General features: G+C 40.7%; 1 protein-coding gene across 1 annotated transcript in view; it reads left to right on the top strand.

Moving 5' to 3' along the window:
- Positions 1-12543, top strand: part of PCSK2 (proprotein convertase subtilisin/kexin type 2) — a 108869-nt gene that overhangs the window by 7083 nt on the left and 89243 nt on the right. The window lies entirely within an intron of this gene.

The following is a 12543-nucleotide window of genomic DNA, read 5'->3' as shown; positions in this document are numbered from 1 at the left end:
ATTTTGTGGCAGGAAACAGCTTGTTGCCCTATACTGTTTCTCCTAACCCTGGTGATGCTCCTTTTCCTAGTTCTATGAAAAGCCGTCAAAGTATTGTCTGTAGTGACTTCAGCTCACCAGGTTATTTTTCTTCTGTGCCTTGCAACTAAGGTTCAGGATTTGCACCTGGAGAGACAGGATTTATAGGAAACAAATCTCTGGCTTTGTTTCCTTCACTTCAAGTCTGCCAGTTCCTTAGCTATTTCGGATCTGTGCTATGGAATTTATAGTCAAAGGTGTTATTTTAGTATCAGATAAATAAAGATCATTAGTATGGTATCACCATCCTGCTGTCAGCCTGGGATCTCCTTCCTTCTGCCCAGATAGCTTTCTTGCAGATGACTTTCAGGCTATTTCTGGACTCTGCAACATACGGATATATTCATGGCCTGTATGTGTTTGAACTTTGGGATCCCATATGCTCTGGCTCTGTCTTGGGGCCATGTTTGAAGCTCTCATTCCTCTGGGTAGGTTTTCCATGCGTTGAGAGCAGTCTGAGAGCTCTTTGTAAGAGCTAATATGGATGTCTATTGCTATTGCCTACACCAAAGTTGAATTTGTCCCCAGACCTGAGGTTGAAGATCTGTGCAGCAAAAGGGTAACTGTTTTTGTAACAGTACCCTGCCTCGAAGGCTTGGGTTTTGGCATCAGGCCAGATGGACAGATCCTATTGCCATGCCTACAACCAGAACCAGATGGTTTAGGTTACTGCTAATGAGGTAGAGCATTTAGTTTCTAGCTTGGGAGTTCAAATCCAGACTAAAACTCTAGACCAAAAGAAATTGTCAATTCACTCCCAGCTTGACAAGCTTCTGTCTGAGAACCTGTGGCACCCTTGGCATTTGTTTATTCACTGGCAAATGGTCCCAGAGACTGCACTGCTAGGCTTGGCTCCTTCAGAAAAGTACTGAGGTGCATCATCGGGCGCTTGAATTCATGTTATCTTTTAGAAGAAACAACCTTTGTGTGAAGGTGGAAGATAGCCTTCTGTCCTTCTCATAAAATATGACAGATGACAAGATGTAACACCCTCCCACTCTTAGAAAACTTCTACTGCTGTAACTGTACCTGATGTAGTTAAAATGGGAAAACAAACCCAATTGCTGTGCAGTTACTATCAGTGTAGGAGTGCTAACATGTTTAACTCATTCCAAGTCAGAACAATGTTAGCAGAAATATCATTTAAACTAGAGCTTTTACCAGTAAGACCATGTTGGGTTTGGTTTGTTTTTAAATCAACAACAACAAAACAAACGAACAAAGAGCATCAAACTGGAATAGTTGTACTGGTAATACTTTAGAGTGTAGCTAAGTAGAAGTTTGCCTGTGACCCTTTCCCTCATCCATCTATAGAATTATTCCAATTAAAATTAATCCATGCAACTCAAGTTTCAAATGCTTGTAATAAAGTACTTACAAAGTAGTTGCTGAAACATATGTAGAATTTATTTGGTAGATAGTTTCAATTAGTCCTGAGAAATGTCTGTGCTCATGGAAAATTCTATCAGCTGGAAATCAAGCCAAAAATGCTAAACTGAATGATAAATTCTGCCAGCTCTTATTAAAATATTATACCACGAAAACCCTCCTGTGCAGTTCCAGTCGGTAGCATGGGTGGCTGGTTTCTGAGAGCGCCATAGTACCAAACTCCCTGCTGTGGTTATTGGATCTAAAATTTGCCTTTGTCCTGTAATGCTATCCTAGTTGTCAGAAACCCTGTTCTTTTTTTCTTTTTCTTTCAACTTTTTCAAATAATTAAATGGGTCAGGTCTCTACAGGATGCTGGCTGCATGGTGGCTATAAATATTGCAGTGAGCAGCCCAGAGCTTCCATCCATCACTGGCCTCTGGTGGGAGGAAGCCGAACTGCTCAACTATTTGTCAAAGACAGGGTTTCTCCAAGTAACCTGAAGCAGGCTGATGCGTTGCTCATGTTATAAATCAACTCAAGCTCTACATTTAACTCTCGTAAGTTCACTGGAAAAGCTAACCTTATACTACTGAAATGGAGATTTAATTCCAGCTCAGCGGTCCCGGGCTGTGCTTTGGGACAGAGCACGCTGTCCCAGAGCGAGCTGAATTTGGTGGTGTGTTGTGTGAAATTCTGCATGGCCGCCACACACAGTTTATCAGCCGGCATGAAATCCAATTTGGTCATGGATTTATGACAGTAGCTCAGAAGTCTAACTCAGCTGAACGCTGGCTGTGTTTAGCAAGTAGCAGGAGCTTGGACCTAAAAAAGGAAATTACGAGCTAGCCCAGTTTTACCATTTATACACTGGGATTACAAATACATTAGGTAGTGATAGCTCTAGTTTACTCACTGAAGGACTGAACTGGGCTGTAATGTTCTTTGTCGTGTATTACTTACCTTCTCAAACAAAACTTCTGTGTAAATGTTACATTCTTAACTTCTTTGTCCACAGAAAGCAAATGGAAAGAGTGACCTCAGTGTTTACATCAAACCAGTCAGCAAGTGTGTCCCAGATACTCATGACTGAACCATATTATTTGCTTACCTGATGAGTGAAAGGGTAATATGTCAGAGCTGCTTTCTCCTAGAGTATAGAACCAAACTGTGAAAACCTGAAACCCAACAACTATATATTTAATTATTATTATTAAGTAGAGAAACTGATACTGTTGTTAAACAGGTGGTGGATATCAAACTAGAGCCAAACAGGTGAAGGAGGTTGGATATGGCCTCCCCTCTTCTGATGACAGAGGAGCCTCTTGCCTACCTGTTTGCTCTTTATGAAACACCAGTGATATGAAGGGGTGTGATTCTGAAATCCGCTCTGTGGGTGAGCACTGTCTTTGTGACGTACTGTGCAACACCAAGTGCAGCAGAAGCTTCTGTTTAAGGCTTTTAGCTGCAGCCAGGACATGGTGAATTAGCTATAACCGTGACTGGTGGATTCCCATCAATCCCACAGGGACCTTATGCTTCCTTGTGTCATTTAATTTTAGAAATGTGTGTCAACTAAATTTGGTAATTTAGAAGTTACTCTGAACCAACTGTAAAGGGGAATTATCACTTCTGAATTTGGGCGAGAAGTCAGAAACTGAACAAATTTGCAGGTGTGGAAAAATGGGTTGTTAGCATTGGTGGAATGACAGCTGTGGATCAGGACATCGACTGAATTTTGGCCTTTACAGCATTTCAGTCTATTAATTTTTACATTACCATTTAAATCCCCAAACTTCACTTTTCTTCTCTTACCTGTAAAACTATTCCATTTCTCCTACAATTCAGATATAGTTCAGAGTAAAACCCAGACAGAACAGCAAGTGGATTTTTTTTCCTCTTTCTTTGATGGGAATTAAACCACTCGATTTTATTCTGTAAAATTCCTTTTTTTCCCTTTGAACATATTTTATTTATGTAAAATATATTGTACCTTGGTAGGGAAACCAGTGTTCTAGCTGTAAAGGTTGAAACATGCTGAGTGATTAATTAAAGAACCTACATTTGCCTTGCTTGACCGATGTAATAAAAGGAAGATAACGTATCAGCACACCCTGGATTAACCACAATTTCTGCCGGCAATAAACTTCTGTCATTTATTAATTGGTAGTAACAAACAGTGAAAAGACTTATTTCACAGCTGCCTGAAAGGTCAATGAGGTATGTCCTGGGAGGAAGGGGAAGAGGTGGTAGTGCTATTTTCTTTCCTTTTTCATCATTATTGCTAGCATCGAGGCAGGTTTGGGTCATCCTTTTTCTTCTGGCTAATACGGAGCTCTTGAACCCACTCGGAGCAGCTAGTCTGTGTGGTGAAGTGACAATTGTAGTGCTGTGTACTGGAGCCGAGAGGAGCTCTCTCCAGTTCATGATGGCGTAAGTAATGGAAGAATTTGCCTCTGAGCTGGTCTTGTAATAGTGGGGATTAATGTCCATGGCTTTCTCTTAGCAGAGTCAAGCAACTTTACAAAAATAAGGAAAACAGCAATGTCCCAAAATTTCTCTTTTCCTTGGCTCCACTGGAAAAGTTTTTCTTAAAGCTTCCATGCCCTGCTCTTCTCAAGGCTCCTATCTCAAGTTTAAAAAAAAAAGAAGCAGCAGTGTGCCTGCCCTGTACTTCAGTGTCACAGTTTTGTTTCTAATTGTTACCCATCAGCTTCTCTCCCCTAAAGCACATCTTTTTCTCTGGGAATTGACTGCTGCTCTGGGAACTGGAAGACTTGTTCAGTGTGGTCTAACAACAGAAACCTCCCTTTCTGTCGATGGGCCATTGCTTGGCAGCCTAGCGTTAAACAGACATGAAGAAAAAGGAAAAGAATAAAGGTTTTGAATAGAAAGAGAGTTACAAATCTTCCTTAAGTGTTGGTAAGGGCTAGCATCTTCGCATTAGTGCAATTCACCTTTTCTCTGCTTTCTTGAGTAGCTCTTGTCAGTAACCAACTAATTTTGGTCTGAGCTGCTTTTATAGCACGACTTCATTAGAGCTTGAGTTTGTGACTTTGCTTGTAGGTGCCACATTAGCTGAGCACTTGCACACACGTTTATGTCCTCCACATTTTGCTACATGGCTGTAGTTAAAAATAATGCTGAAGTGCTTTGCTGAAGCTCAGGGTGTCAGTGAGTAGCCGTGTCTTGCCCCTTCTCCATCCTTGAGATAACAGTACCAGTAATTTGTGTCTGGAACACACTACATCTTAATGTTGTTTTAAAAATAGCAGACTTTATCTCATGGCTTTTATCTTGGTGTTTTTAGAGCTGATGTGACACCAGGTTTCTGTGTGACAACAGTAGTCAACCTGTTTGGTTACGTGCTTAAAAGCAGAGATGGATTGTAGATCAGGAATGAGGTGAAGCAGTGCTAATTGCTGTCAGCAGTATTGATCCAGCTCAGTTAGAAATACACCATGGTCACTTAAATTTGCAGACTCTAACTAAATCAAGCTATTTCTTGTAATACGAGTTTTCTCTGAGGCTGATGTACTGATATGAAGAAGAGATTTCCATCATGTATTATTTAAACATATTAAAATGTTTACCGAATATTTGTTGCTAAAGAGGTACCTGATTATGTACATGTATATTATATTAATGGGTATATCTACACATATATGTTTACACTGGCACTTGGCATTTTATAGTTATAGTTTTATAGCGCAGTCTATAGTGCTGTGCAAACATTAATTAAATGAATCCTATCAATAAATAAGTAAACAAGTACTTACTAGACTATGCCATTTTACATGCAAGGCAACTGAAACAAGAATATTGCAGCTGTCATTGCCCGAGATTCTCCTAATATTAGGAAGCCATTGGGGCTACCCAGCATCTCAGAAGAACAGATTCTCAGAGTGTTGACCACAGCTAAGCTACAAGGAGTATTTAGGATACAGCTGAAACTCACGTCCTGTAAGTTTTAGTCCTGGCTCTGTCCTACAGCAGAGGGAGAAAGCACAAATTAAATGGTCCTGGATCACCAAGAATGATCTTGGTGAGAAGGTTATTTGAGGTGTGAAAGCTTTCAGAGAGTGTTGTCATCTTGAGAGATGTTTTGAAAACAGAAAAGAGCCTTGAAAGAGTGGCAGGATACCCAGAGGAGTCCCATTGCTCCAAGCAGGAGACGGGCACCAATAGCAAAAGTTTTGTTGGCCTTTGGTCATAAAATGTAGAACTGGCAAACCCACTTTTGGGGCACCATCCTTTTTTCGCCTGTATTCTTAAAGCATTGACTGTCACAGGCTGAATGAACTACAGTTAGTTAACTGGGTCAAGTACTGACTGGCTTTCTGGCTGTGATGTCATTTACATTGCACAGTTGAGGAGCAATTCCTTGAAGTCACTACTAACATTAGCAAGTTAGGAAAGTTAAGTCTAGGGGCAAATGCCCCTGAAGTGTCAGGAGTCTAACTTCTGTTTGTCTTTTTCTAGGATTTTTTTTTTTCTTTTTAATAGAATTTTAATAGTAAAATTCTCCCAAATTGTGGAAAAAGTTTCATTTTGTGCTATTGATACCTGTTCTAAGATAATGTAATTGATTCAGCTTCTGGTGGAATCATATTTACTTTATTATTATAGATGTTGTGTATGTTTATCTGTTATGTGTGTGGTTGTTACGGAGCTGTGTAGCTGAATGATCGGAGGGAGCTGTCTTATTTTCCCAGTGGCCATTTGTTTCTGCTAAAAATGACAACACAACTGTGAGGTGCTCACAATGACTTTTCTGGGTGCTGAGCTCCAGGATTCCTCCTGGTGCCCAGGGCTTGGCTGAGGTGCTCTTCTTGCAGAATCCTCAACATCTCTGTAAGAGGACTTGGTGATGATTGCTAAGCCTTCACTTCAGGCTGTCAGCCAAACAGTAACAGTCACCTATTCCAGGTAATGACAATCTGGATTAATCCAGACAGTCCAATGCGGGTGCAGGTGTATAAGCTAGAACATTCTCCTCCAAATCTGGAAAGTATCCTGCTTTCAGCAGTGCCCGTGGTAGAATCAATAATGGGTTTTATGGTTACTGGGGAGTAACAGATAAAACTCTCTAAAATGCACAGATCCACTCACATAAACTAGAATAATTCTTGTAAAAGCCTCAAATGGCTTCTCCAATTCACTGATAAAACTGTCAGCAAATCCACAATCTTGTTGCTGATGACTTCTATGACTGTTACGTGCTTGCAGGATGAAGCTCTTCAGTGACAAACTTAACAGTGATATAAATACAGTAAGACGTTAAACCTCTATGATTCATTCAATTGCAAATCAAATTCCAAATATTGCAAACTTGAAACCAAACCAATGGAGCGGTGTTTTGTAAGAGCTTGGAAGAACTGTGTGATAGCGAAAGAACAAAACTGATGACAAAATGAGAACTAGGTAGTTAACATCAAAAGTGATCTACCTGAAGGTGGACAGCTGTGCTCCTCTTATGGTCTGGAGTGAAAGAGGTGCTCCTGAGGCTCAGCTCTGCTCATTTTAACATGGTCGCCTACAACAGGTTAGATGAATCGTGCTCTGAAAGCACCTCTTTTTTTGGGCCATGAATTGTATGGTGAGCTCAGATGAATTCCACATGGATAGACTGGACACGTAAGTGTAGTAGCAGGCCACAACTAGTTTCGTTTACTTCTCTGGATTTACTAACCTCCTTGTGTCCAGCTGTTGGGAGGAGTGTTGAACCTTGTGGTTGCTGCATGCAAGAGGGACAGACAAAAGGCTTTGTTTTATCCTTTTGGATAAAATAAAATCCAAAGGCATATGTTCTGCAAAGTGTTTGGATATCACCTTTGGCTTTACACTGTTTCTAGAAGAAAAGACATTTCCTCTGGTGAGGGAATTTTTCAGAAACCATTGGAAACTATTTCTGCTGGCTTGAGAAAGACTTGATAGAACTTTTTAAGCAAGGTTGCCATGTTCTTACATATGCATATCCTAAATAATAGTAACGGGTAGCCTTGTTGCTATGTATATTACTATATTTCTGTTGACTGCTGGATCTCTCAACCAAGTAGTTCACAATCCTTTCTTGTTTCTACCACCTGTTGCTGATTCCCTTAAGAGGTGGTTGGATATGTATATGAAAGAGAGCTGAAAACACATGTAAGTATCTTAAGTCAGGCATTTCTGAATTGTTTGAGAAATGTTGTGCTGTGCATTAATCGCTTGATTTCACAAGGATTGACTTCTGATGGTGATTTAATATGAGACTTACATTTTGGGGGTGGTAAAGCTATGGCTAACACCTCCACCCACCAGATTTGCCAAGACAAGCAGATTAGGCTTCGGTGGAGGCAGCTAAATAAGACACAGGTGGGATGAGAAACCAGCTAAATAAGACACAGGTGGGATGAGAAACCAGCCAGGAAGGCTGAGTCATAACACTCGGACCTGGACCTGTCTGTGCTAGTCTTCAGGGGTCTTTGGAGCTTGTGTGGATCCTTATGCTGAGCCTTCAGAGTAATTATAGCACGCTAATGAGAAAGTGTGAAATCCTTGCCTGGGGTCGTGGGGACACAGCAGGCTGGATTTCGCATTGGGTAAGCTCTGGCATGGCTTTAGTCCTCTGTGTTGTTTCATGTTTCTCCACCAGCATTTGAACTAATCCTTTCTTGTTCGTGCTTTGTTCTGTGTTATTTCGATGCCTGGGGCTGCCTGTGTTTCTAGCTGGCTCTGCTCTTACGTGGCCCTTGTCGCTATAGTGAGTGAGTGCCTTTGACTTCAGACTTGGCTCCCATCTGTGTATTTAAAAGTAAAACGATTTCTAATGCTAATTGGGGTGAGGGAAAATGAGAGAAAGAGAGTTTAAAAATTCATATTGAATATTTATAAGCATCCTCAGTGCATTTGGTGAAACTGGGATGAAAAGGTTTCTGAAAGGTTTCTAATTTCTGCTGGGAGGCACTTTGTTGTGCTTTAACTATAATGGCAACCAAAGGAGTGAGGCCTGTGGGGCCTGTGAAGGCTCCAAATACATTTACTCGTGCCAGGTTTAGGTTGTATTTTCCATTGGTGTAATTACTGAGCAGTAATGGGATAAAAGAGCTCACCTGTGCAGATTTATGGCCCCTTTTAAAGTCAGAAGCAGTGGTTGGGCTCGGGGGGGGGGGGGGAGATATGTTCTGTGTTGTACTTTAAAAAAAAAAAAACAACAACAAAACCCCCCTTTATTAATTTTTTTTTAATTTGGGAGATGGGTATTGGTGGTGGTTTTTTTTTTTCCTCAGAGCAGGCAAAGGGTTTCTTTAGCACCGGCGTTTGAACCCTCGTGTGCCTGGCCACATATTCATGCTAAGGCAGGTGAGGAGCCCTGAGGAGGGTCTTTGTCATCCTGGCTGGATGAGGGCTTTCTGTAAATCTCTTTCACTGATGGATCCATTTATGCTGATTTTGGTGATGGTTGAAGAAGGTGACCCTGGGGTAACTTCTTATAAAACACCTTTTGCTTGTATTTTTAAATGACTTTACTCAAAGTTGGTACGGACTGTTGTCCCCATTGGTAACTTGGGAGAGGAACCTTAACAATAGGTTCAAGTAAGCTGGTTTTAGAATATCGCAGTATTAGGGAGAAATCATTGGAAATGATGCACAAAATCTAGCTGTGTACCATAGGGATGCTGGCTTATGTGATGCAGCATGAAAGGCTGCATGGGAAGACTGGGCAGAGATCGGTCCCATTAAAACAGGATGGGGCCATCCGATCTGTTCGTCAGCTTTCTGCGGGCACCTTAATCTGCTTGTGAGATGTACGTAGAACAGATAGAGCCCTGAAGCAAGTCAGTAAAATTTAATGTTAAAGATAAGCCTGGGAGCTGAGGTTCCTCTTTTTTTTATGTTGTATTTGTTACCTCTTAAAACCAGTGACAGGTTGTGACTGCTGGACCTCTCACTGAGTGCCAGGTGAAGTACTGGTGCCACTGGCAGCTTTATTCAACATATTTTCTTTTTTTTTAAGCATTTATTTCAGCTTCGTAATACCTTTACTACAGATAGGCTCATCTGGTCAGATGACGCTGATGCTTTTACAGTTGGTTTCAGCATTGGCTCTGCCCCAGGTGGCCGCAGTGCTGCTGTTTTAGAATGAGGAACAGTGTCTGAATTTAGTCTTTCTGTGGCTTCTTCTCTTTAAACCCCTGCACCACTTTGTAGCTGATACGCATGTCCTTTGCTTTCAGATAGGCAAAACTACATCTGGTGCCACTGTGTAAGCACCAGTGACCTTTTGGTCCAAGGCAAGACCAAAAAAGCAGATCAGTAGTTGAGGAGTTGGAGCAGATCAGTAGTTGAGGGCTCAGCAGTGGACTGTGTCTTCCCCCTGCCCCCTTCTCCCTTTCAGTACTGGGGGATGAGTGCCCAGAAGCAACACCTGGCAGGGGAGAATTGTAGCTGCCTGTGTACAGCCCTCCCTTCTTCCCGGGGTTGGCATTTAGGGCAGCACAGGGTAAATTTCTTGCTCTGTTTTCTCACTGGGGAAGGATTGTCAGATGTAAGATCAAGGCAATAGTGGACCCTTTTCTGACTCTAAATAATCCTCTTCACTTGAATATTGAAGTGCTTTCCAGTAATTAGTTCTCTTACATAATTGCTATTTTTTCTCTGAGGGCAGAAAGTTTTACTCCTGTCTTACAGAAGGAATCCGAGCCACCAGGCAGAGAGAGTGCGTTATTCCTTCGTATTACGTGCAGAGCCTGCTGCTGCTGAAATAGGAATGTTACTCAAATACGATTCCAGCTTTACAACGAGAATATTACAGAGTAGCTACTGCTGCTGACACTGTGGAGTTTTTTATGTACAGGAGCCCTTCTGTTTTCATTTCACTTCATTACGTGCACTGTTCATTTTGCTATTTGCTCTTTTGCTCTAGCTGCAAATCAGAGCAGACCTCCTGGAGAAGCTAATAGCAGGAATGTAAACCCTGCTGGGAGCTACCTGCGTCCTGCCGTTTGGTCGCCGCAGAGGAGTTACTGACTCAGTAGCGGGAGTTCATCAAAACTGGAGCGCTTCAGTGGTTGCTTGTGGTATTCACAGATCTCAATGCAAAATCCTTATCAAAGCGTGCAACGTTTTAGGCCCTTTGCTGGCATCTGACTTCTCCTGCATGTACGTCCATGAACTTTAAGGATTTACGCAAGAGTTTAGATTCTTCCTGCAAATCCCTTGGTTTCTGCTATTAATTATTCACGATCCATGATCCATGGTGTTTGATCATGTCACATTTCGGGTATTGCCTCACTTAGCTGCCTTCCTGTCTGTCTCCCCCCAGTTTCATTGAATGAGTGTGAAAACCACGTGAACTGTGAAATATCCAAGTTCCTCGAGGATTACTGGGATATCTGTGGGAAGAGCTGAATAGTCCGAGTCAAACTTATTCACGATTTTGTCCATAAATCTGGTCATTGTTGTACTAACAGTAATTGCTTTTGCTTATGGTCAGGCTTGAATACGCTGGCTTTAAGTTTACTATGCAATATATTGCTTCATTCTAAGTGGCACTGGAAACTAACCCTACACAGAAAATAAACAGTGAATATGTGTTGTGTATTTCTAGATATCTTTAAAATTGCTGAAACTCTTCCTTAATGGAAGAACATCAAGATCAATATTTGACTGGAATTGATTTGTACAGTTGATACTGAGATAAAAAGAAGGAAAATAGCCTGATTTCATTGAGAGAATTAGAGGGGTAATTGGACCACAGCTTGCGATGGATGGTAATGGTTAGCACGGTGAGATGGATATCAAGCTGTAACTGATCTGGCTATTTAGATTTTTTTTTTTTCCCCCTGTGTATTTTTGAGGCGTAATGTATCTGACATGGGGGAAGGGCTGTTTCCTGGACAGTCAGATCTATTGCCAAACTCTGCTTTATGGAAATACCTTATTATCCAGTTGGTAAAGATGGCAGGGTTAGACTTTTTAAACATAAACCATAAATCTGCTTTTTTAAAATGACCTCAACCCAGACAGAATTTGAGCTTTAAGAGCTGTGGCTCTGAGGATGGATATCAAGTGAAGGAGACTTCTGTGGCTACTGCCATGAGCTTTCACAGCCTCATTTCTCCTTCTGCCTCAGCTTGTGTTGTGTTCTTCACTTGTGTGTGGAGCTGATGCAAAATGTTCTGATTATTTGCCCAGAAAAGCTCTCCAGTCAACCCTGCAAATTAGTTCCAAGGGACCATGATGATTTTCATGAAGTCTCCTTAACCTTTTATATACACTTTAAAAGGGGTCTTTTTATCAGGAGGGAATGCTTTGATTTTTTTTTTAAAGTTACTTTGAATTTATGTATTACATATCATACACAATGGAATTTTAAAAGTTAAAATTAAATGCTTTGATTTCATTACTATTTTATGTTTCAATTAACATAAAAAAGGACTTTCTAGGAAAAAAAGATCTCATTTTTGGAATATGACCATGTTTTAAACTTTCAGAATTCACTGTGAATTTTCATACCACAACACATGTATGCCAAAATATATTTGTGGAATTGCACCAGATATAGTGATAGATTTAATGAAACAGGAGATAATTTCATAGAAGGAAAATTATATCTGTGAGCTGTATATACCTGTTTACAGGAACAGAATCTGTTTTATGGCAGCAAGATCCTGCTACCCTTATTCAAGCCAGGTTTTCGTAATGAATATTTTATCTAGACGTCAGTCTCAGTTTTTCAGTAAAGAACTTTGAACTCCTACTAAGAGGCTTATGTTATCATGAAGTATAGATAATAAAAAGGAGAGGAACAGGGCTGTCATGACTGTTCTAGAATATCTCTTTTAAGTAGTTATTTTGTATGCAGGGTAGTCTAACCTTTGAAGTTGAAATGTTCATAGCGTTAACATGTAACTTCCCAACAAGAGCCCATTTTTTTTTTTCAACTTTTACAAAGAGAAGCTTAGTTTAAAAATACACTATTATTTTAAAAAAATAAGTTAGTTGCTTAGATTTAAACATTCAACCGGAATCTCCCTATTAATTTGGAATGGAGAAAAAGCTGTAGGATTTGAGATGCAAATGGAGCTTTCTAATTGACTGCTGGAAGTGGGA

Source organism: Balearica regulorum, chromosome 3 (assembly GCF_011004875.1).
Source record: "Balearica regulorum gibbericeps isolate bBalReg1 chromosome 3, bBalReg1.pri, whole genome shotgun sequence".
NCBI lineage: Eukaryota > Metazoa > Chordata > Aves > Gruiformes > Gruidae > Balearica > Balearica regulorum.
Note: the sequence above shows the minus strand (reverse complement) of the source record. Positions and strands in the feature narration are given on the sequence as shown.